The sequence below is a fragment of the Pseudophryne corroboree genome, chromosome 8 (assembly GCF_028390025.1).
Source record: "Pseudophryne corroboree isolate aPseCor3 chromosome 8, aPseCor3.hap2, whole genome shotgun sequence".
NCBI classification, from domain to species: Eukaryota; Metazoa; Chordata; class Amphibia; order Anura; family Myobatrachidae; genus Pseudophryne; species Pseudophryne corroboree.
In genome coordinates, this window is record NC_086451.1 from 188,426,177 (window position 1) to 188,447,893 (window position 21,717).

The following is a 21,717-nucleotide window of genomic DNA, read 5'->3' on the forward strand; positions in this document are numbered from 1 at the left end:
GCACACACCCATAAAACGGCCAGTTTCCGCCCAGTAACACCCACTTCCTGTCAATCACACTACGATCACTAGAATGATGAAAAAGCCGTGAGTAAAATTCCTAACTGCATAGCAAATTTACTTGGCGCAGTCGCACTGCGGACATTGCGCATGCGCACTAAGCGGAAAATCGCTGCGATGCGAAAAAATTTACCGAGCGAACAACTCGGAATGACCACCAAGGTGTATATGAAACATAAATGCATTCTGTGCATAGACTTCGTTCCCATCGCCATGATATCTCATTATGGTATGCAATTATTCCAAAATACGGAAAAATCTGATATCCAAAATACTTCTGGTCCCAAGCATTTTGGATAAGGGATACTCATCCTGTATTTTAAAAAACATTTCTTCATAAGTCGAAGCTGGGAGGAGTCTTGGGAGCTTTCCCTCCATTCTCCCAATCCTGTACCAAGTTCATTATAATCCACCAAAATTCTTAGTAATGAGTAATGTAATGAAATTGCCTTACAGTTTGGCTTTTTCTGGGAGAGGACTTTATCAAGACTATTCCCCCAGTCATTCACACCGAGTGCCTGACACACTTTACTTGCATAATGTTGTGTTTGAATAAATGTCAAATTAAAATAAGAAATAGAATCAAATTCTGCACTTGCTTGCGTGAAAGTCTTTGGCTTTCTATTCTGAGTGTTTATAAAATGTCCCACCCTATATAATCCTGCCCCCTTCCATACAGTGAAGGGGGAGGCCGCCTCCCCATCCTGGAAGTTAAGATTATCCAGAAAGGGAAGGTGGACCGATACATAAGGATGTTGTTTACATTTATGACGCAGTATATGCCAAACTTTCCTTGTAGACATCAGGAGAGAATTTTCTTGAATTTCTAGATCTACTTCACAATCAAGAGCATATAGAAATGCTACCAATCCTATTTTTGGAAAGACCCTTCCAATAATGTGTTTGCATAATTATCACTGTCTGACAGCCAATCTCGAATATAGCACCTGTTGTGCTGCATAATTATATATTTCTAAATTTGGCAGATTAACTCCGCCATTTGATGTTGGTGGTTGTAGCTTAAAAAATCCAAATTCTAGTCCTTGTACCTTCCCATATAAATCCACGAAAATAGCTGCATGTTAATACCACTGGTAATGACTGACGGGTATAAAAGCTTTGTAAAATATACCATTTTAATCAGATTAACACGCCCCATTAAAGGCATGCTAGTGCTAGTTATCTCTCTCATTCCTTTATGGCTGATTTTATATTCACACTAGAGAATACATTTACTGTATATATTTTGGAAGTTTAACCCCTAAATATGTTATACATTTAGAGGCCCAATTGATAGGTAGCAGCAATAACATTAGAGGGGATTATATATGAAATCCTGTTTAAAATAACTATTACTGATTGCTGAAATGTGCATATGTATACTGAAGTGTGCACATTAGTTCATGCAGCTTGAGCAGCAATGACATCAGTGGAGGATGATAAAGTAATTTTTATTTAAGAATTACCATCACTGTTTATTGAAATGTGTGCAAATAAATAAAGTGCAAGTAACGAAAAGCCGGCATCAAACCAGTGGCATTAATCAAGCCAATGTCCGCTGAGAAGGTAAAGCCTAAATCAAGTGTATGCAAAGGCTTTTAAATTGGCAATAAAGCCTATGCAGATTTAACAGCAATGATATCACTGGGGACTATAAAATAAATTAAGTTTTATTCATAATAAACTATTATAGTCTATCGCATATAGCTCACCCTGCTTATAGAAACGCGACACGGGGTTAGCACTTTTTGTTTGACATAAAATACATATGTGAACTATTTATTAGAGATGAGCGCCTGAAATTTTTCGGGTTTTGTGTTTTGGTTTTGGATTCGGTTCCGCGGCCGTGTTTTGGGTTCGAACGCGTTTTGGCAAAACCTCACCGAATTTTTTTTGTCGGATTCGGGTGTGTTTTGGATTCGGGTGTTTTTTTCAAAAAACACTAAAAAACAGCTTAAATCATAGAATTTGGGGGTCATTTTGATCCCAAAGTATTATTAACCTCAAAAACCATAATTTACACTCCTTTTCAGTCTATTCTGAATACCTCACACCTCACAATATTATTTTTAGTCCTAAAATTTGCACCGAGGTCGCTGTGTGAGTAAGATAAGCGACCCTAGTGGCCGACACAAACACCGGGCCCATCTAGGAGTGGCACTGCAGTGTCACGCAGGATGTCCCTTCCAAAAAACCCTCCCCAAACAGCACATGACGCAAAGAAAAAAAGAGGCGCAATGAGGTAGCTGTGTGAGTAAGATTAGCGACCCTAGTGGCCGACACAAACACCGGGCCCATCTAGGAGTGGCACTGCAGTGTCACGCAGGATGGCCCTTCCAAAAAACCCTCCCCAAACAGCACATGACACAAAGAAAAAAAGAGGCGCAATGAGGTAGCTGTGTGAGTAAGATTAGCGACCCTAGTGGCCGACACAAACACCGGGCCCATCTAGGAGTGGCACTGCAGTGTCACGCAGGATGTCCCTTCCAAAAAACCCTCCCCAAACAGCACATGACGCAAAGAAAAAAAGAGGCGCAATGAGGTAGCTGTGTGAGTAAGATTAGCGACCCTAGTGGCCGACACAAACACCGGGCCCATCTAGGAGTGGCACTGCAGTGTCACGCAGGATGTCCCTTCCAAAAAACCCTCCCCAAACAGCACATGACGCAAAGAAAAAAAGAGGCGCAATGAGGTAGCTGACTGTGTGAGTAAGATTAGCGACCCTAGTGGCCGACACAAACACCGGGCCCATCTAGGAGTGGCACTGCAGTGTCACGCAGGATGTCCCTTCCAAAAAACCCTCCCCAATCAGCACATGATGCAAAGAAAAAGAAAAGAAAAAAGAGGTGCAAGATGGAATTGTCCTTGGGCCCTCCCACCCACCCTTATGTTGTATAAACAAAACAGGACATGCACACTTTAACCAACCCATCATTTCAGTGACAGGGTCTGCCACACGACTGTGACTGATATGACGGGTTGGTTTGGACCCCCCCCAAAAAAGAAGCAATTAATCTCTCCTTGCACAAACTGGCTCTACAGAGGCAAGATGTCCACCTCATCTTCACCCTCCGATATATCACCGTGTACATCCCCCTCCTCACAGATTATCAATTCGTCCCCACTGGAATCCACCATCTCAGCTCCCTGTGTACTTTGTGGAGGCAATTGCTGCTGGTCAATGTCTCCGCGGAGGAATTGATTATAATTAATTTTAATGAACATCATCTTCTCCACATTTTCTGGATGTAACCTCGTACGCCGATTGCTGACAAGGTGAGCGGCGGCACTAAACACTCTTTCGGAGTACACACTTGTGGGAGGGCAACTTAGGTAGAATAAAGCCAGTTTGTGCAAGGGCCTCCAAATTGCCTCTTTTTCCTGCCAGTATAAGTACGGACTGTGTGACGTGCCTACTTGGATGCGGTCACTCATATAATCCTCCACCATTCTATCAATGTTGAGAGAATCATATGCAGTGACAGTAGACGACATGTCCGTAATCGTTGTCAGGTCCTTCAGTCCGGACCAGATGTCAGCATCAGCAGTCGCTCCAGACTGCCCTGCATCACCGCCAGCGGGTGGGCTCGGAAATTCTGAGCCTTTTCCTCGCACCCCCAGTTGCGGGAGAATGTGAAGGAGGAGATGTTGACAGGTCGCGTTCCGCTTGACTTGACAATTTTGTCACCAGCAGGTCTTTCAACCCCAGCAGACTTGTGTCTGCCGGAAAGAGAGATCCAAGGTAGGCTTTAAATCTAGGATCGAGCACGGTGGCCAAAATGTAGTGCTCTGATTTCAACAGATTGACCACCCGTGAATCCTTGTTAAGCGAATTAAGGGCTGCATCCACAAGTCCCACATGCCTAGCGGAATCGCTCCCTTTTAGCTCCTTCTTCAATGCCTCCAGCTTCTTCTGCAAAAGCCTGATGAGGGGAATGACCTGACTCAGGCTGGCAGTGTCTGAACTGACTTCACGTGTGGCAAGTTCAAAGGGCATCAGAACCTTGCACAACGTTGAAATCATTCTCCACTGCACTTGAGACAGGTGCATTCCACCTCCTATATCGTGCTCAATTGTATAGGCTTGAATGGCCTTTTGCTGCTCCTCCAACCTCTGAAGCATATAGAGGGTTGAATTCCACCTCGTTACCACTTCTTGCTTCAGATGATGGCAGGGCAGGTTCAGTAGTTTTTGGTGGTGCTCCAGTCTTCTGTACGTGGTGCCTGTACGCCGAAAGTGTCCCGCAATTTTTCTGGCCACCGACAGCATCTCTTGCACGCCCCTGTCGTTTTTTAAAAAATTCTGCACCACCAAATTCAAGGTATGTGCAAAACATGGGACGTGCTGGAATTTGCCCATATTTAATGCACACACAATATTGCTGGCGTTGTCCGATGCCACAAATCCACAGGAGAGTCCAATTGGGGTAAGCCATTCCGCGATGATCTTCCTCAGTTGCCGTAAGAGGTTTTCAGCTGTGTGCGTATTCTGGAAAGCGGTGATACAAAGCGTAGCCTGCCTAGGAAAGAGTTGGCGTTTGCGAGATGCTGCTACTGGTGCCGCCGCTGCTGTTCTTGCGGCGGGAGTCCATACATCTACCCAGTGGGCTGTCACAGTCATATAGCCCTGACCCTGCCCTGCTCCACTTGTCCACATGTCCGTGGTTAAGTGGACATTGGGTACAACTGCATTTTTTAGGACACTGGTGAGTCTTTTTCTGACGTCCGTGTACATTCTCGGTATCGCCTGCCTAGAGAAGTGGAACCTAGATGGTATTTGGTAACGGGGGCACACTGCCTCAATAAATTGTCTAGTTCCCTGAGAACTAACGGCGGATACCGGACGCACGTCTAACACCAACATAGTTGTCAAGGCCTCAGTTATCCGCTTTGCAGTAGGATGACTGCTGTGATATTTCATCTTCCTCGCAAAGGACTGTTGAACAGTCAATTGCTTACTGGAAGTAGTACAAGTGGGCTTACGACTTCCCCTCTGGGATGACCATCGACTCCCAGCGGCAACAACAGCAGCGCCAGCAGCAGTAGGCGTTACACGCAAGGATGCATCGGAGGAATCCCAGGCAGGAGAGGACTCGTCAGAATTGCCAGTGACATGGCCTGCAGGACTATTGGCATTCCTGGGGAAGGAGGAAATTGACACTGAGGGAGTTGGTGGGGTGGTTTGCGTGAGCTTGGTTACAAGAGGAAGGGATTTACTGGTCAGTGGACTGCTTCCGCTGTCACCCAAAGTTTTTGAACTTGTCACTGACTTATTATGAATGCGCTGCAGGTGACGTATAAGGGAGGATGTTCCGAGGTGGTTAACGTCCTTACCCCTACTTATTACAGCTTGACAAAGGGAACACACGGCTTGACACCTGTTGTCCGCATTTCTGGTGAAATACCTCCACACCGAAGAGCTGATTTTTTTGGTATTTTCACCTGGCATGTCAACGGCCATATTCCTCCCACGGACAACAGGTGTCTCCCCGGGTGCCTGACTTAAACAAACCACCTCACCATCAGAATCCTCCTGGTCAATTTCCTCCCCAGCGCCAGCAACACCCATATCCTCCTCATCCTGGTGTACTTCAACACTGACATCTTCAATCTGACTATCAGGAACTGGACTGCGGGTGCTCCTTCCAGCACTTGCAGGGGGCATGCAAATGGTGGAAGGCGCATGCTCTTCACGTCCAGTGTTGGGAAGGTCAGGCATCGCAACCGACACAATTGGACTCTCCTTGTGGATTTGGGATTTCGAAGAATGCACAGTTCTTTGCTGTGCTGCTTTTGCCAGCTTGAGTCTTTTCATTTTTCTAGCGAGAGGCTGAGTGCTTCCATCCTCATGTGAAGCTGAACCACTAGCCATGAACATAGGCCAGGGCCTCAGCCGTTCCTTGCCACTCCGTGTGGTAAATGGCATATTGGCAAGTTTACGCTTCTCCTCCGACAATTTTATTTTAGGTTTTGGAGTCCTTTTTTTTCTGATATTTGGTGTTTTGGATTTGACATGCTCTGTACTATGACATTGGGCATCGGCCTTGGCAGACGACGTTGCTGGCATTTCATCGTCTCGGCCATGACTAGTGGCAGCAGCTTCAGCACGAGGTGGAAGTGGATCTTGATCTTTCCCTAATTTTGGAACCTCAACATTTTTGTTCTCCATATTTTAATAGGCACAACTAAAAGGCACCTCAGGTAAACAATGGAGATGGATACTAGTATACAATTATGGACTGCCTGCCGACTGCAGACACAGAGGTAGCCACAGCCGTGAACTACCGTACTGTACTGTGTCTGCAGCTAATATAGACTGGTTGATAAAGAGAAGATGTCTATGTAACTATGTATGTATAAAGAAGACTGAAAAAAATCCACGGTTAGGTGGTATACAATTATGGACGGACTGCCTGCCGAGTGCAGACACAGAGGTAGCCACAGCCGTGAACTACTGTACTGTACTGTGTCTGCAGCTAATATAGACTGGTTGATAAAGAGAAGATGTCTATGTAACTATGTATGTATAAAGAAGAATGAAAAAAAATCCACGGTTAGGTGGTATACAATTATGGACGGACTGCCTGCCGAGTGCAGACACAGAGGTAGCCACAGCCGTGAACTACCATACTGTACTGTGTCTGCAGCTAATATAGACTGGTTGATAAAGAGAAGATGTCTATGTAACTATGTATGTATAAAGAAGAATGAAAAAAATCCACGGTTAGGTGGTATACAATTATGGACGGACTGCCTGCCGAGTGCAGAGACTCAGAGGTAGCCACAGCCGTGAACTACCGTACTGTGTCTGCTGCGACTGGATGATAAATGATATAAAAAATATATATATATCACTACTGCAGCCGGACAGGTATATATTATATATTATATAATGACGGACCTGCTGGACACTGTCTGTCAGCAGAATGAGTTTTATTTTTATAGAATAAAAAAAAAAAACACACAAGTGAAGTCACACGACGAGTGTTTAACTTTTTCAGGCAATCACAATATAAGTATACTACTAACTATACTGGTGGTCAGTGTGGTCAGGTCACTGGTCAGTCACACTGGCAGTGGCACTCCTGCAGCAAAAGTGTGCACTGTTTAATTTTAATATAATATGTACTCCTGGCTCCTGCTATAACCTATAACTGGCACTGCAGTAGTGCTCCCCAGTCTCCCCCACAATTATAAGCTGTGTGAGCTGAGCAGTCAGACAGATATATAATATATATAGATGATGCAGCACACTGGCCTGAGCCTGAGCAGTGCACACAGATATGGTATGTGACTGACTGAGTCACTGTGTGTATCGCTTTTTTCAGGCAGAGAACGGATATATTAAATAAACTGCACTGTGTGTCTGGTGGTCACTCACTATATAATATATTATGTACTCCTGGCTCCTGCTATAACCTATAACTGGCACTGCAGTAGTGCTCCCCAGTCTCCCCCACAATTATAAGCTGTGTGAGCTGAGCAGTCAGACAGATATATATAATATTATATATAGATAATAGATGATGCAGCACACTGGCCTGAGCCTGAGCAGTGCACACAGATATGGTATGTGACTGACTGAGTCACTGTGTGTATTGCTTTTTTCAGGCAGAGAACGGATATATTAAATAAACTGCACTGTGTGTCTGGTGGTCACTCACTATATAATATATTATGTACTCCTGGCTCCTGCTATAACCTATAACTGGCACTGCAGTAGTGCTCCCCAGTCTCCCCCACAATTATAAGCTGTGTGAGCTGAGCAGTCAGACAGATATATATAATATTATATATAGATAATAGATGATGCAGCACACTGGCCTGAGCCTGAGCAGTGCACACAGATATGGTATGTGACTGACTGAGTCACTGTGTGTATCGCTTTTTTCAGGCAGAGAACGGATATATTAAATAAACTGCACTGTGTGTCTGGTGGTCACTCACTATATAATATATTATGTACTCCTGGCTCCTGCTATAACCTATAACTGGCACTGCAGTAGTGCTCCCCAGTCTCCCCCACAATTATAAGCTGTGTGAGCTGAGCAGTCAGACAGATATATATAATATTATATATAGATAATAGATGATGCAGCACACTGGCCTGAGCCTGAGCAGTGCACACAGATATGGTATGTGACTGACTGAGTCACTGTGTGTATCGCTTTTTTCAGGCAGAGAACGGATATATTAAATAAACTGCACTGTGTGTCTGGTGGTCACTCACTATATAATATATTATGTACTCCTTGCTCCTGCTATAACCTATAACTGGCACTGCAGTAGTGCTCCCCAGTCTCCCCCACAATTATAAGCTGTGTGAGCTGAGCAGTCAGACAGATATATATAATATTATATATAGATAATAGATAATGCAGCACACTGGCCTGAGCCTGAGCAGTGCACACAGATATGGTATGTGACTGACTGAGTCACTGTGTGTATCGCTTTTTTCAGGCAGAGAACGGATATATTAAATAAACTGCACTGTGTGTCTGGTGGTCACTCACTATATAATATATTATGTACTCCTGGCTCCTGCTATAACCTATAACTGGCACTGCAGTAGTGCTCCCCAGTCTCCCCCACAATTATAAGCTGTGTGAGCTGAGCAGTCAGACAGATATATATAATATTATATATAGATAATAGATGATGCAGCACACTGGCCTGAGCCTGAGCAGTGCACACAGATATGGTATGTGACTGACTGAGTCACTGTGTGTATCGCTTTTTTCAGGCAGAGAACGGATATATTAAATAAACTGCACTGTGTGTCTGGTGGTCACTCACTATATAATATATTATGTACTCCTGGCTCCTGCTATAACCTATAACTGGCACTGCAGTAGTGCTCCCCAGTCTCCCCCACAATTATAAGCTGTGTGAGCTGAGCAGTCAGACAGATATATATAATATTATATATAGATAATAGATGATGCAGCACACTGGCCTGAGCCTGAGCAGTGCACACAGATATGGTATGTGACTGAGTCACTGTGTGCTGTGTATCGCTTTTTTCAGGCAGAGAACGGATTATAAAGTAAACTGCACTGTCCTCACTAGTAAACTCTCTCCACTCAGTCTCTACACTTCTACAGTAACAGTACTCCTCCTAGTCAGCTCCAGTAAATCTCTCTCAGTCTCTTATAATCTAAATGGAGAGGACGCCAGCCACGTCCTCTCCCTATCAATCTCAATGCACGTGTGAAAATGGCGGCGACGCGCGGCTCCTTATATAGAATCCGAGTCTCGCGATAGAATCCGAGCCTCGCGAGAATCCGACAGCGTCATGATGACGTTCGGGCGCGCTCGGGTTAACCGAGCAAGGCGGGAAGATCCGAGTCGCTCGGACCCGTGAAAAAAAACATGAAGTTCTGGCGGGTTCGGATTCAGAGAAACCGAACCCGCTCATCTCTACTATTTATACGTGCTGTGCTAAACCCCAGCTCATACTTATTTGAGCCAGCAGAAACAGCATTAACAGCCCATTTAGATACATTTGGGCAACAAGTAACATTTCCCCAGTGTATCTTTTTCCTTCTGTTATAATCATTTGTAGCCAAAACTGTGAAACTACAGTGGCAAAACTCTAATTATTGCAGAGACAAACAAGTCTACAGAAACAAATCAGACAGTTATCAAGATATATAACATATTTCAATAAATTTATAATAAAGACAGGACGCATCCAACAATTTTAAATATTTTTAATTATTCACACAACACAAACTTTTTATTTTTTTATTTTTTTTTTGTTCTCACTTTATATCACACCATCACATTTAAGTTTTATTTCACTCTAGTTAGCCCCTTAGTGGGCTTTTTTGTAAATATTTCAAACATTATACCAACCAGTAGGCTGAGAATATGTAAGCAGCTGAATTTATTTGAACATTGAAGACATTAAAAGTTTTTATATTTTATACCAATAACTGAAATAAGTGCACCCAATAAATCCAATCCTTTTCTTTCCTCTTATAAATTTGGAACTAGAATCTAGATGGGATTTGGTACTGGGGTCACAGTAAGTCCATCAACTGTCTAAATCCCACTGCACTAATTGCGGATACTGGATGCATGTCTAACACCGGCATAGTTGTTATGGCCTCAGTAATCCGCTTTGCAACAGGGTGACTGCTGTCATATTTCATGTTCCTCGCAAAGGACTGTTGGACAGTCAATTGCTTAGAATGTAGTAAAAGTGGTCTTCTGACTTCCTCTCTGGGATGACAATCGACTCCCAGCAGTAGGTGTACCACTCAAGGATCCACCGGAGGAATCCCAGATAGGAGAGGACTCGTCAGTCATGCCAGTGACATGACCTACAGGACTACTTCCGTTCCTGATTGAGGAGGAAATTGACGTTGAGGGAGTTGGTGATGTGGTTTGCAGGAGCTTGGGTACAACAAAGAAGGGATTTAGGTGTCAGTGGACTGCTTATGCTATTACCCAAAGTTTCTGAACTTGACAATGACTTTTGATGAATGTGCTGCACATGACGTATAAGGGAGGAGGTTCCTAGGTGGTTAACGTCCTTAACCCTACTTATTATGGATTGACCAAGGCAACACATGGTTTGACACCTGTTAGGATTTGTGGAAAAATAATTCCACACTGAAGAAGTGGCTTTTTTGGTATCTTGCCCAGGCATGATGATGGGCTTTTTCATTCCACAGACAACATCTGTCTCCACTGGTGCCTTATTCAAACAAACCACAACACCATCAGAATCCTCATCGTCAACTTCCTCCTAAGCACCAGCTACACCAATATCTTCCTCATCCTGGTGTACTTCTACAGTGACATCCTCAATCTCATTATCAGCAACTGGACTGTCGGTGCTCCTCCCAGCACTTGCAGGGGGCATGCAAATGGTAGTAGGAGCCTCCACTTTCCATAGTCTTGGGAAAGTCAGGCCTAGACATCACAACCGTGGACACACTTGGACTCTCCTTGGGGATTTGTGATATATCTGAATGCACAGGTATTTTTTCCTGTTCTTTAACAAGCTTATTTTTTTTAATTTTTGGAGAGGGAGAAGGGCTTCCATCCTTATTAGAAGCTGAGTCACCAGTCATGTACATAGGCCAATGCCTCAGCCTTTCCTTGCCACTTCATGTGAATGGCATATTGACAATTTTGTTTCTCATCAGATAATTTCTTTTTTTTCTATGAATTTTTGCTTTTTGGATTTCACATGCATTCTATTACATTGGGCTTTGGCCTTAGCAGACGACTTTGATGGAATTGTATCGTCAATGTCATAACTGGAGGCAGCAGCAGCTTCAGCAATAGTATTAGAAATGGGAAGTGGTTCCTGATCTTCCACCATTTTTCCATCCAAATTTTTATTCTCCATTTCCCAGGACAGCACACAGAACAGTGCCCCTTTTTTCACAGCACACCTGTATTTTTACAGCATACAGGAAAACTGCACTTTTATTTTAACAACAGCGCCCCTGTATTTTTACAGCTTACATGACAGGGCATTCACCCCTGTATTTTTACAGCATACAGGACCAGTTTCCTTTTTTTTTAAACATTATTTATTGAAGCATGAATAAAAACACATCATTCACTAGACAAGTCTGTACAGAATACGTGCAATAAAGTATTAACATTGCATATATAATACCATGTAGCATCATTCATTATCGCAAAGTGTAAAATACACAAATGCAATTTAAAACCCAGTAGCATATGTGGCGTTCACCTCCCACACTATAGTAAAATTCAGGGAAGCAAATTAATCAAAAGCAATGGGAGGATCCTCGTTTATGAGATGTAATCCGTGCCATGAAGTCAGACGTAAGCTTCTGTGGATTCCCTCACATACTGAAATACAGTAGTTTGTGTAGCAATGTAACTTTCCCAGACATCAAAGAATGGACCTACACATTTTTCTTGGAAAAACATGGTTTCCACCCAATCCATTCTAAAAATGTTGTGAAGCTTTTCTTTATACAGAGGAAACGATGGGGGGAGGAGATGTATCCAATTTTGCAATATTGGGGGGGGGGTTTAAGCTGCTGAGCTTATGGTTAAAAGCAACTTCTTTAGTCCCTTTGTAATATGTTGAGATTGTGGGGGGATCCCAAAAATGTCCCACTCAGGGGAAAGGGGGACATAGTTAATTAATGCGGCTTCTGCATCATGTTTAACCCTCATGCAAATGCCTCTAATTATTGGACAGTCCCAGAAACAATGGTATAAGTCTACGAGACCCCGGGTGCATTTGGGACAACTATCAGAGGGGATTAAGCCCATAAGAAAATGTCTATAAGGAGAAAGATAAGTTCTGTGTATGATATTATAAAACAGTTCCTGGTACATACTCGAAGATAAAAGTTTGCAAGAAACATTAAGATTTCTCTGGCTGGGTCCACAGGATTATCCACAGGATAACATTGGGATATTGTTGAGCGACAGCGAAAATGGCACCAACACGGTAACAAGCTTTCCGGCCTCCCAGGATGCATTGGGGCCTCCACTATATAGTCCCGCCCACTGACTCAGTCAGATCAGTTTTTTGCTTGGTGCGGCAGGAAGCCGCATGGTCACATGGCTGCTGTGAAAGCAGCCTCAAGTTTTCATTATTTTATTTTTATAGACTTACTATAATGTTTTTTAGAGCGACTTCTCTTAACAGCGTCTTAAACGCATATTAGAAAGAGTCGCTCCAACTCCCCACCGGGTCGCAACAATGCTTACCTCCTCGGTACAGTGCTGTCTCGACGGGTGTCTGTGTCGGATGTTCTAGCAGGTCCAGCAGACGTAACCAGGCTGTGGCCAGAGCATGGGGAGACGGTGAGTCTATGGACTTCCTCTTACTAGAAGGGTCAGGACACAGCTACACTGATTTGGTGGAGACTACAAACAGTGTGTTGATGGGCCGAACATCTCGAGTGGTACAGCGCTACGCTCCGGGGCTCATAGGCGCCAGGACTAGGTAGAGGCCGCGATCCTGGGAGTTTAAGTCAACAGGGGGATTCAGACGCTCTCCTGGCCGCCCCTCCTCCGAGTTCATGGCCAGTTCCCGCGTGTCTCTCGTTTCATGAACTGAATGACCTCACTTCCGGCTCAGACGCTACCACGAGGGTACTCGGTCGCAGCTTAGACGCTGCGGTTGTGTACACTGGATATAAACCTGCCCAGACTGAGTCGCCGGCCTTTAGCGTCTGCATACATGTGGAAGTCGCTCAGCGTCCGTGTCCGTTGGTGAGCGTCCGTGTCCGTTATCAGTTACCGAGAGCGGCAGTGTACACCAGTAGCGTCTGAATCCACTCAGCGTCTTACGAGCGTATTTGCTTGGATATGGAAGTGTGGTGAGTCTCCCTGTATCCCGCTCTCTGGAGGCAGGGTATACAGTACTAAAAATCCCTTCTACTTTTTAGTATGCATTGTTAATTTTTAGTACCTATTGCATATGAAACCTGTGTATTACTGTGTTTTCTGCATGTTATGTTGAAAATAGAACCAGTTAAAACAGAAGTACAATGTTCCTACTTATGTATAAGTTGTTATGGAGGTTGTATTCTCATATGACAATGTCTAATGCTTTAACATGTGACTGACTGCTAGTATGTGTGCTGACTTTTCTGTGTAATGTCAGTCCTGTTCTGACCCTCAAATCAGGTGCACTGTGGTCAGATTGATCTCACCTCCTATATACTGACATATAGGGTGTTTTTCAGTCACAAAGTGTGTAGTCGATAACCGGTTAATACCATGTCTATGAGCGGCAAAAGTGATGAGGAGAATTTACCAAGCACTCCTATAACCCTAACATGCTTATCTTGTAAGTCAGGGGTAATTGATATGAATCAATTGGTCACTTATGAGGGTTTGTGTGCAAACTGTTTCGCTTTTCAGCAAAGTAAAAAACAGGAGTTAGTTCAACCTCCAGTAGAGCCACCATGGAATATGTTTGCAAAGACTCTGTCTTCAATAGCGGACAGGTTAGCTCCGGTAGCACCACCTCAAGGGTTAGGTTACACTATGAACCCATACATGCAGCTCCCTTCCTATGGTTTGGTTCTAGTAGCCTCTACAAGCAACCAAGGGGCAGGTAAGACTAAGACAGATACGTCTGTATGGCAGACTACACAAGATGATACATCTGATGATGATGCAGAAACAATAGATTCAACTCCGTATGATGATCAGTCTCAGAGCTCTAGTTCAGAAGATGTAGCTGAACTTATTAATGCAGTGAAGGCTGTGCTTTCTCTGGAAGAACCAGCCAAGACAGCGTTAAAAGCAAAAGCACCTGTATTCAAACGAACAGTCAGTGAAAGCTGAATTTCCAGCGTCAGATGAGTTGACGGAAATAATGGATGAGTCTTGGGCAGCGCCCAGTAAAAAGTATAAGATTCCTAAGAGATGGGATTCTTATTATCCATTTCCTGCTGGGGATTGTTCAAAGAGAAGTGGTAAGACCTGCTATGGCTTCAGCCTGGATAGCAAAGGCAATGGGCGAATGGATAGAGGAACTAGAGAATGACATCCCCTCTCCTAGGGAGCAAGAGGATCATTTTTGCCGTTTAAGACAATCTGCCCAGTATTTAGAAGAAGCAGCAATCGATGTAGTGCGTTGCTTCTAAAGCTTCAGCCTTGGCAGTAGTCGCTTGCAGAGCAGTTTGGCCATGGACCTGGAAGGCAGCCGCGGAATCCAAGAAGGAATTGGAAGCGTTGCCTTTTGTGGGTAATATATTATTTGGAAAACCGTTATCGGATATCCTAGAATCAGAGGCTGAATCGAAAAAGGTCAGATTTCCGGCTGTTTATAACCCTAAGTCCAAGGGTTTAAAATGTTGCTCTTTTCGTTGGCAAAGTAAAGCAAAAGCTAAAGAGGAGCCTAAGCAACCCCAGTTTAAATCCAGGGGTAGGAAGTAGTCGGCTAGCAAGAAGCCAGCTTCCAAACCTGAACAGAAACCCTCAGCCTGAAGAGACGGGCCTCTGCCTGGAGGATTCCAGGGTTGGGGGCCGACTCCTGCAATTTGCACACATATGGCAACAGTCAACAACAGATGCCTGGGTGCAGAAGGTAGTATCTCAGGGGTATGGGTTCCCATTCAGGAGGCAGCCTCCTCAAATATTTTTTTTGCACCAGCCTGTCTCGTATAGAGTCGAAGGCCAATGCCCTGCAAGAAGCAGTCCAAAAATTACTGCAGTCAGGTGTGATTGTCCCAGTACCTCCATCACAAAAGGGACAGGGTTATTACTCCAATCTATTTCTAATCCAGAAATCAAATGGGTCATATCGACCAATTCTAAATCTAAAAATTTTGAACAACTACATATGGATCCCGAAGTTCCACATGGAGACGTTACGCTCCATAATATTGGCTATGGAACCGGGAGACTACATGGTATCTCTGGATGTACGGGATGCTTACCTACATGTGCCTATAGCACTGTCACATCAGTGCTACCTCAGGTTTGCCATCCTCCAGGAACATTTCCAGTTCCAAGCTCTGCCTTTCGGGCTAGCTACAGCACCCAGGGTGTTTACCAAGATTATGGTGGTTATGGCAGCTTGTCTGCGCAAACAAGGGATAAGAATATTCCCATACCTAGACAACCTGTTAATCTTAGCACAGTCGCAAGATTTACTGTTGAGCCATCTCCAACAGACGATAGTTTGTTTACAGAGACACGGGTGGCTCATAAATTGGGAGAAGTCATCCCTGAATCTGTCACAGCGGATGGTTCATTTGGGAGCCATATTGGATTCAGACCTACAGAGTTCTCTTACCAGAGAAAAAAATAGTCAAGGTGCAGGTCATGGCTCAGGAAGCATTGCAAGCCCAGACAATGTCAGTCCATGCAGCAATGTGACTGTTGGGTCTGATGGTATCAACCTTCGACATGGTGGAATATGCGCAATTCCACTCCAGACCATTGAAACACCTGATCTTGACCAAATGGAACGGAAATCATCTAACGATAAAGAAGCAGATGCCAAAGATTCTACTAAATGTAAAAAGGTCTCGGGCGTGGTGGCTACAGACAGACCATTTAAACAAGAGGAGACCCTTTTGGATAAGAGTGGCAAGTCCTGACGACAAATGCCAGCCTGCAAGGCTGGGGGGCGGTACTCGGAAGCCTATGGTTCCAAGGAAAATGGACCGCAAGGGAAAGTCGCCTGCCGATAAATCTGTTGGAGATAAGGGCCGTTTACTTGGCTCTAGTTCAGGCAAAGGACAATCTACATGGAAGACCAGTCCAGATCCGCTCAGACAATGCGACGGCAGTAGCAGACCTCAATCATCAAGGAGGAACTCACAGCAAGAGTCTGATGAAGGAAGTAACCCCCATTCTAAAATGGGCAGAACTCCATCTCCCGGCATTGTCAGCAGTATTTGTCCCGGGTGTACTAAATTGGGAAGCGGATTTTCTCAGTCGGCACACCATTCAGGAAACTGAATGGGCACTACACCCAGAAGTGTTTTAGACACTGGTGAACAGATGGGGTCTACTGATGGCGTCTCGTCTAAACAACAAGGTTCTGAGATACGGATCAAGAACAAGGGACCCAGGAGCGGTCCTGATAGACGCACTGTCAGTAGAATGGAGGTTTCAGCTGGCGTATCTATTTCCTCCAATATCTCTGTTACCCAGAGTAGTGAGAGATAAAACAGGCAAAAGGAGCAATCATTCTAATAGCTCCAGCTTGGCCAAGAAGGCATTGGTACACAGATCTGTTGAGAATGTCCGTGGAAGCACCGATACTGCTCCCTCAACGTCCAGATCTGTTAATGCAGGGTCCTTGTTGTCAGTCATCTGGACCGCCTATCTTTGACGGCATAGCTGCTGAAACCTCTATCTTAGAGGCTAAAGGATTTTCAAAGCAAGCAATCCAAACCATGCTTAGAGCAAGAAAGCCTTCTTTGGCCTGTGTGTATCATAGAATATGGCAAGCCTATATTCACTGGTTTACTGGAAAAAATTACAATCCAAGATCTTTTAAAGTAGCTAGGATTTTGGATTTCCTTCAGGCAGGATTGGATAAAGGGTTGAAAGTTGCTTCCTTGAGGGTGCAAGTCTCGGCGTTGACTGTATGGTTTCAGCAGAAGATTGCTGATTTACAGGATGTACGTACATTTTTCCAAGGAGTAGTACATATTCAACCTCCTTTTGTTTCCTCCTGCAGCTCCCTGGGATTTGAATTTAGTTCTTAAATATCTCCAGGGTCCTTTATTTGAACCACTTGAGAGAGCAGATCTTAAGTGGTTAACGGTTAAAGTTCTTTTGTTACTGGCAATGGCGTCAGCCAGAAGAGTGTCAGATTTAGGAGCATTATCATGTAAGTCTCCTTTCCTAAGTATTTTTCTAGACAGAGCAGTTTTCAGAACGAGATCTAGCTATCTTCCAAAGGTGGTATCAAAGTTTCACCTGAATGAAGAGATTGTAGTCCCAGCCTTTCAGGTATCGGGACTATCTGCGGGATAAGCGTCACTGGACGTGGTCTGGGCTTTAAAAATCTACATAGATCGTACTAGTGCCATCAGGAAAACAGATTCCCTCTTCATCCTCTACGGATTCCATAGAAGAGGATGGCCTGCTAGTAAACCGACGCTGGCGAGATGGCTCCGAATGGTAATATCTGAAGCTTATTCTCATGCAGATCTCTCTATTCCGGCTAATGTCTCTGCACACTCTACACGTAAGGTAGGTCCTTCTTGGGCAGCACAGCAGGGTGCCTCAGCAGAACAGATATGTAGGGCAGCCACATGTTTAAGACAATCTGCCCAGTATTTAGAAGAAGCAGCATTCGATGTAGTGCGTTGCTTCTAAAGCTTCAGCCTTGGCAGTAGTCGCTTGCAGAGCAGTTTGGCCATGGACCTGGAAGGCAGCCGCGGAATCCAAGAAGGAATTGGAAGCGTTACCTTTTGTGGGTAATATATTATTTGGAAAACCGTTATCGGATATCCTAGAATCAGAGGCTGAATCGAAAAAGGTCAGATTTCCGGCTGTTTATAACCCTAAGTCCAAGGGTTTAAAATTTCGCTCTTTTCGTTGGCAAAGTAAAGCGAAAGCTAAAGAGGAGCCTAAGCAACCCCAGTTTAAATCCAGGGGTAGGAAGTAGTGGGCTAGCAAGAAGCCAGCTTCCAAACCTGAACAGAAACCCTCAGCCTGAAGAGACAGGCCTCTACCTGGAGGATTCCAGGGTTGGGGGCCGACTCCTGCAATTTGCACACATATGGCAACAGTCAACAACAGATGCCTGGGTGCAGAAGGTAGTATCTCAGGGGTATGGGTTCCCATTCAGGAGGCAGCCTCCTCAAATATTTTTTTTGCACCAGCCTGTCTCGTATAGAGTCGAAGGCCAATGCCCTGCAAGAAGCAGTCCAAAAATTACTGCAGTCAAGTGTGATTGTCCCAGTACCTCCATCACAAAAGGGACAGGGGTATTACTCCAATCTATTTCTAATCCAGAAATCAAATGGGTCATATCGACCAATTCTAAATCTAAAAATTTTGAACAACTACATATGGATCCCGAAGTTCCACATGGAGACGTTACGCTCCATAATATTGGCTATGGAACCGGGAGACTACATGGTATCTCTGGATGTACGGGATGCTTACCTACATGTGCCTATAGCACTGTCACATCAGTGCTACCTCAGGTTTGCCATCCTCCAGGAACATTTCCAGTTCCAAGCTCTGCCTTTCGGGCTAGCTACAGCACCCAGGGTGTTTACCAAGATTATGGTGGTTATGGCAGCTTGTCTGCGCAAACAAGGGATAAGAATATTCCCATACCTAGACAACCTGTTAATCTTAGCACAGTCACAAGATTTACTGTTGAGCCATCTCCAACAGACGATAGTTTGTTTACAGAGACACGGGTGGCTCATAAATTGGGAGAAGTCATCCCTGAATCTGTCACAGCGGATGGTTCATTTGGGAGCCATATTGGATTCAGACCTACAGAGTTCTCTTACCAGAGAAAAAAATAGTCAAGGTGCAGGTCATGGCTCAGGAAGCATTGCAAGCCCAGACAATGTCAGTCCATGCAGCAATGTGACTGTTGGGTCTGATGGTATCAACCTTCGACATGGTGGAATATGCGCAATTCCACTCCAGACCATTGAAACACCTGATCTTGACCAAATGGAGTGGAAATCATCAAACGATAAAGAAACAGATGCTAAAGATTCTACTAAATGTAAAAAGGTCTCTGGCGTGGTGGCTACAGACAGACCATTTAAACAAGGGGAGACCCTTTTGGATAAGAGTGGCAAGTCCTGACAACAAATGCCAGCCTGCAAGGCTGGGGGGTGGTTGTTATGCACACCAGTGCCAGCAGGAAAGTACTGGTGTCAGAACTGTTATGCACTCCAGTGTCTGCAGGAATGTACTGGTGTTTGAACTGTTATGCAAAACAGATGGACTCACAGACAAACTGGGGGATATGACATAACGTACACAGAAGGTGATAGGGTAACAAAATACACACAAAGTGAACAGAGAAGCCCAGAGGCTAAGGAACTGGGTATCTCCCTTGTATTAGAACTGCTAAGATGGAAAAAGCAAGATGTTGTGTTTTAATACGTAGAGAACCCGAAATGCTGTTGCTAAGGGCAACAGCAAAACCCTAAAGGGTTACCAACGGGTGTGGCAGTAAACTCCTTGGTCAGAGATGGAATGATAGACACAAGGAGAATCTCCACAATCCTAATTCTCACTTGCAGTGCACAGGTTTTAGCTTACTGCCACTAAACTGACCCCTGACACCTAGCACAGTGAGACAGGATTAGACAGGCAAGTCTTAGAATACAGCCGCAAACTTGCTAAGTTCACAGAGTAGTAACAGAACCCCAGCAAGCTAAACGACTGACTCCAGTCTTACTGCTAGGTCTGGATTGGCAGAGTGTAATACCAAATTCCCAGGCCTATTTGCAGTAAGCAACAAACAAATACAAAGCTACACAGTACTGGCTAACTTTCATGAACTGACTAACCAACAAAGATTCAGCAGCACCTGCTTACCCTGAAAAGAGGCCTTATAAAGCAGGTGCTGTCCACGCCCCACTCAGACCTCACAGACTGTGAGCACAAAAACCAGCACCGGATCCCCTGCCGTGCACAGAGCCTATAACCACTGCACAGCAAAAGACCCGAACCGGAGTATCAGCTGCGCTCAGGTTACTCCACTAGCACTTGTCTCCCGGTTGCCATGACGACGTGGCAGCACAGGGCAGGAGACCCTAACAGTACCCCCCCTCTGACGAGGGGTCAAAGAACCCCTACCACCGGGTTTATCGGGGAACTGCGAGAAGAAAGAGCGTATCAGTCTGGGGGCATGAAGATCACAACTGCGCACCCACGACCGCTCCTCCGGGCCATACCCCTTCCAGTGCACCAAAAATGACAGCCGACCCCGAACCACCTTGGAGTCAAGAATCCTTTCAACAACAAACTCCCTCTGGCCACGTATCAGAAGAGGGGAAGGTCTTCCACTGGAAGAAGGATTACTAATCGCCCGTTTTAAAAGGGAACAATGAAATGTTTTATTGATACCCAAAGAACGGGGCAGATCTAACTGAAATGCCACCAGATTGATAACCCTGGTGATCTTATAAGGGCCGATGAACCGGGGCCCTAACTTATGAGATGGCTGTCTCAACTTCAAATTCTTGGTAGACAACCAGACGAAGTCTCCTAATTTGAAGCTGCAGGGTCTTTTCCGCTTATCAAAAACCCTTTTGGTCACTAATGACACAGACACAAGGGCTTTCTTCACTTTCCGCCAAATACCTCTAAGGACCGAAACCACAGAGGAACCACCAGGCGTGGAGTCCAGGGGGTCAAAAGAATTGGCCTTAGGATGATGCCCATACACACAAAGGAAGGGAGAGATCCCTGTAGCAGAGTGAGCCGCGTTGTTATAGGCAAACTCCGCCATGGACAGATGAGCAACCCAGTCAGTCTGACACTTGGAGACATAACACCTGAGGAACTGCTCCAAGGACTGGTTCACCCTTTCAGTCTGCCCATTAGACTGCGGATGGTAGCCTGACGACAAGCTGACAGAAATCTGGAGATCGGAACAAAATGCCCTCCAGAATTTGGCCACAAACTGGGATCCGCGGTCAGAGACCACATCAAGTGGCAACCCGTGGAGACGCACAACATGCAGCATAAATAATTCAGACAGGCGTCTGGCTGATGGCAGCCCAACCAGTGGAACGAAGTGCGCCATCTTCGAAAACCTGTCAACGACAACCCAGATGGCTGTCATCCCCGAGGATTTGGGCAAGTCCACCACAAAATCCATTGAAATGTGGGTCCATGGCTTAGATGGGATAGAGAGTGGATGTAATGGGCCAACAGGAACCCCTCTAGGAGTCTTATTTCGGGCACAGATGTCACATGCCCGAACCCACTGATCCACATCCTTGGCCACCGAGGGCCACCACACCGCCCTAGATAGCAACTCCCGAGTTCTGGCAATACCCGGGTGACCTGCCGACTTCTTGGCATGGAATTCCAGGAACACTCGCTGTCTTAACCTAGGAGGCACAAACAAAAGACCTACCGGAAGGTCTGGAGGAGCCTGCTCCTGTGCTCTAAGGACTAATGATAAGAGGTCCTGGGTAATGCCCACTTTAATACATGATGGGGAAACAATGGGCAACG

The 21,717-nt window shown here is 45.0% G+C and overlaps 1 protein-coding gene across 2 annotated transcripts in view; it reads right to left on the reverse strand.

Moving 5' to 3' along the window:
- LOC134948788 (BTB/POZ domain-containing protein KCTD12-like) overlaps positions 1 to 21,717 on the reverse strand; it is a 453,664-nt gene that overhangs the window by 57,095 nt on the left and 374,852 nt on the right. The window lies entirely within an intron of this gene.